Here is a 5132-nt window from a genome sequence, read left to right on the forward strand (position 1 = left end):
ACAAGGATTTTTTTTTTTTTTTATGTACTCCTTAATCTTGGAAAAATAAAAAGGGACATGTGACTATGTGAGTGAAGTGCACGTGAGATTGGCAAAATCGGATATCCAGAATACAGATAGAATCTCCATTCTCCGAGTTTAATTTTTTGTTTTTTTAATATTCCACGTAAACTGTTCACAAATGGGCTTTTTTGTCCACTTGGGAACAGCTTTTCAATATGTAAAAAAATTTATATAATTTACGTATAAGATTAATATGTGTTTCTTCATATGTAAAAAATACATATTTTAATAATTTATGCTTCTCACATGTTTTTTTAATAATATTAATAAAAAAAAAATATGTATTTCCCATATATTTAAAGGACACATGTCACTCTTATATGAAATTTCTGTACTAAATGATAAAATTTCATACAAATCAAATTGAAGAAAATTTATACCCGGTTTTTATTATAAATTTCGGATAGAGCCACTCCAAAATGATATTTTCAATATCTGAAACACCTTTCTGAGAAAAATGCAGAATCCGAAAAATCATGACGAGGCATATTCCCTTTTTGATGCACACCGAGTATCGCGCGGTAGAACTCCAAATTATCTTTAGAATTCGGAAAAAGTATGGTATCCCTCTAACTACTACATTATTCATTACATTTTTTAAAAAAATTATAAAAAAAATTGCCAATGTCTCTATAAAGACAGAATATTATCAATAAAAATAATAATAAAAAATTTTAATTTTTTTTTTTTAAAAAAAAAAAAAAAACCACACGTGGCTAAACCACCTCCAACACCTGTGGGTGGTGGCCGGACCACCCTTGGGTAGTCGAGATGGTTTGACGACCACCCCTTTATTTTTTTAAAAAATTTAGTGTTTAGTTTTTTTAAAAAAAATTTATAGGGATATTTTTGTTTTATTACAAAAAAATTAGGGTCATTTTTATTTTTTTGCTAACCTTTAAGCATAGTGATATCTTTTGATAGTTTAAATGGAACATTGTCGCAATCTAAAGTTTGAAAGGGTGTGTAGACTTTTTCCTTGGAATTTATATTTCATTGATTTTTTTTTTCTTTCTTTTTTCTATTCAATATGGGGAATTAGAAATTAGAAATAATAAATTACAACAAAGGAAAATTAGGAATACACAAAGGGTGTGCAAATTAGAAATACAGACAAAAGCCCCTAAATAACCAAAACTCATTTTGGTAAATCCTAAAAATATCGAAAATTGGTTAAATAAATAATCCATTCTATCGAAAGAAATGGAGCGGCCACAAATAACTACTAGCTGAGGCAATGTTCTTGAAACAGTACCGCTAACAAGGTAACAACCACGTAAAGCAAAAAGACGCCCCAAAACAAAGGGACAAGCACTGATGGAGAAGAGCTTCACCATGGTGTTAGGTAAGGGCAAATATCTAGCGTGGAAAGCCTGATGGACACTAAAAATGGAGACGCAAACATATTTAGAATTCTATAAAGGCAAAATAGGGTACTAGCTTTAAAGATCAGACGCATGGACCAAAAATCAACGGTGGGAATGGCAGCGCATGCTGCACGCGCGTGCCGAGGAGGTGCGTGTTGCACACGCTCATGAGCCAACGGTGGTGGCAGGAGTGGAGGACACCAACGAAGCTGGGTGGTAACTGTGTGGGCAGGGTGGAGCACAGTAAATTTGACTTCGAAGTTGTAGACAAAATACATTTAAAAAAAAAAAAAATTGAAAATTGAAAAAATGAAAAGGGGAGGAGGAAGGGAGGAGCAGACCCTGATTAGGAGTAAGATCCTCTCCATGGAAAGGAGCCGCTCCCTTATTTTTGAGCTCGTTGGGGTGTTCGATTTTTTTATATTATATTATATTTTACTATATTTAAAATTGTAAATACTAATAAAATTTGAGTTTTAAATTACGTTTGCATGGTTTATTGAAATTGAAACAAAATTTGAAAAGATGTTTGAGAGTTTAAATTGAATTGAATATAATATAATTGAGAAAAAAAATATATTAATAATTTTTATTGTTATGGGTAATTACCTTTTCTTCCATGAACTACCAATTATTGTCAACATACCATCACGAACTGACACACTGACCAAAAAATTGCATGCAACTACCATTTTTGTACCTTTATGTACCTTTACACCCTTATAGGCCAAACACCCAATTTTTTTTTCATTTTTTCATTTTTTTCTCTTAGGCCCTTGGGGGTGGTTCGGCCACCCCCATGGTGACCAAGAGGGTAGCTTTCTTTCTTTCTTTCTTTTTTTCAATTTTTTTTTTTTAAGTTTTTAATGCTTTTTTTTATAATTTGATTACTTTCAATTTTTTTCATTTTTTTATTAACTTTTAAAGTTCTATATTTTATGTTTTTAAAATTTTTTTACATTACGTATCTACTCTCAGGAGTTGACACATGTTCAACCGTTAGTTATTTTATAAAAAAACTAATCAATGTACTAATTTTGTCTTTTTCCAAACTACAGGTAGTATTTGTGATATGAATAAAAACACAAAAGACAAAACATAAAGTTTCAAAACCGCATATACCAATAAAATATTTATTTAACCCTTTATTTTTTGTTGAAGTTTTTAGCATAGAGTTAAATCGTGTAAAAAATCGCTCGCTCATTCGTTTGTTCTCCATTGGGCGAGAGGTGGACGAAGGTGTCGTTGGCTAAGGAGGGTAACTAGGTTCCTCCCTGAGAGTGGTAGTGTTGTGATCCAGTGAAGGAGAGTGGAGGAGGGAGGGAGAGATGAGCTCCAAAAAATGACGGGTATGTTTGGCAAATGTTTATATAGAACAAAGTAGTGGGTTGCTAATTTTTGAATTAGTAAAAAATGATGATGTGATATAAAGTAAAAATAATTTGTATATAAAAGCGAAAAAAGTTTTATATTGTAGTGAACTTTTTTATTTTAATATTAATAAAAAATTAGTAATATGATATAAAAAGTGAAAAAAAAATTGGAATGTTTTAATATTGATCGACAATTGTTATTAAAAAATGTAAAAATGTGGAGGAAAAAAAAAGTAAGGAGCACTACTCTGTTGACGTCAAAGTTGCCAAACATAGCCGACTTATTTTTTATGGAAATCTGGTGCGTTTGGAAATTGAATTTTTTGAACTTAGAATCAAATTATAATTCATTGCGCGAATTTCGAAGTTTGACTTTGTGAGATAAAATTTGGAAAAATTAAATAAAATATAATTTATTTTTGAAAAAAGTAGAGATGAATAGAGAAGAATCCTGATTCAACTCTGTTGGCAAACAGACTAACAACTCTAAAATCATTTTTTATTGAACAATATTTTTTTATTTGGACCAAACATTGAGAAAAATAAGGAAAACGTTTTCAAAAACCTTTTACATCGAATAAACACAGTCTTCAACCCATCATAAAAATGTAGATAGATTTTTGAAAAGTTACACATGATTTGTTAGGATTTATGAAAGGATAACTGTGTATATTCATTTTTTATCTTATAACTATCATGCAATGTTAATATACCATATTCAAATGATTTAAATATTAATTAAAACTGTTATGTCAGTATTTTTTTTAAATATTTTTATTTTTTTTAGCATTGTTATTCAAGCAGAAAAAAAGAAAAAGAAAAAAATCTAAATCCCTTTTCTGCTTTTCATAAATCTTAACAACAACGCTAGAAATTCGAAGAAAAACAAATGTTGAGACAATATTTTTAACCAACTTAAATGAAATTCGTACACATTTTATTAGGAAAAAATATAATTTAGCCCCCAAATTACCAATCAATTTTTGAATAGCCTCCCGAACTACCAAGTCTTGGACTATGGCCTCAAAACTACCAAAACTTTTGAAAAATGTCAAGTTTGACGAATTATCTCCAAAATACCCCTGCCGTGTGTCATTTTTCAATTAAAAATAATTTAATAAATGCAAAAAATTTATTATTATTTTTTTAAAATTAAAAACTACAAAAAAAAAAAAATCTTTTATTTATTTATTTATTTGTAAAAAATATTTCGATCGACCAGAGGACGCACTGCTTATTTCCAGCATCGTCGTTGGGCATGATGCACGCATGCAGCTCGGCAAACTTGTCCCCGCATTTTCGAACGTGAACATGACTAATTTCTTATATTTCGATGTTTATGATATTGATCTTTAGAAGGTTACGAACGATTCCAATCTGAATTTTATTTTGTCACAAACGACGAGCAAGTTTATCACTGCCGTGGAATACCTCGATCGGTCTTTTTACGGAGAAATCAACGACCGGGAGCTTGTTCGTCGATCTTCATATTCATTTTCATCTCTGTGATTTGTTGGCATTCAAAACGTTGGCCAATAGCTACCGGGAGCTCAAGGATTACAAGTTTTTCTCTCAAGAGGAGGATATTTTCCAGAGCGGGGCGAGCTTGAGCCCGGTTGAGACCAGCGAGCTTATGATTGCGAATCGGAACTCGTCGAGCCGGGCTATAAAATTGGTCATAGTAGGGTTGCAAACGGATGGTGATTAAAGGGGTGTCAAGAAGATCGAGTTGCGGTTGAGAAATAATGCCACCCCAAACACCCATTTTTGTTTTTTTTTTTTTAAAAAAAAAAAATTAATAATAATAAAAACAATAAATAAAATTTTAGTTTAGTTATTTAAAAAAAAAATTCTAATTTTTTAAAAACATTTCTCTTTTTTTTTTTTTTAAAAAAAATATTTTTTAATAGAAAAATAACACGTAACTGGGATATTATGGGAATATTTTGCTAAAATAGGTATTTTTCAAAGGTTTTGGTAGTTTGGAGGGTAAGAGTCAAAGCTTTAGTAGTTTAGGGAACAATCCGAAAAATGACTGGTACTTTGGGGGACTAAATTATATTTTTCTCTTTTTATTATTATATCACAATGGGATGTGTTAGTTGCACAACATAAAGGTGCACAACATATTTCAAAAAGAAATAAATAAAGGCGCACAACAAGACATATTGATGAGACCCACGTTATACATATGTTTTCCACCAACATATCTTGTAATATAAATATTGTGCAAAAATTATCAGAGCAACAATAATTAATTTTAAAAAAAAGTTGATAGAATTGTGTGATAATCGGACAATAAACATTACTCAAATTATTTTTCCATCAC

This window comes from Alnus glutinosa, chromosome 1 (genome assembly GCF_958979055.1).
Source record: "Alnus glutinosa chromosome 1, dhAlnGlut1.1, whole genome shotgun sequence".
In the NCBI taxonomy this organism is placed as follows: Eukaryota; Viridiplantae; Streptophyta; class Magnoliopsida; order Fagales; family Betulaceae; genus Alnus; species Alnus glutinosa.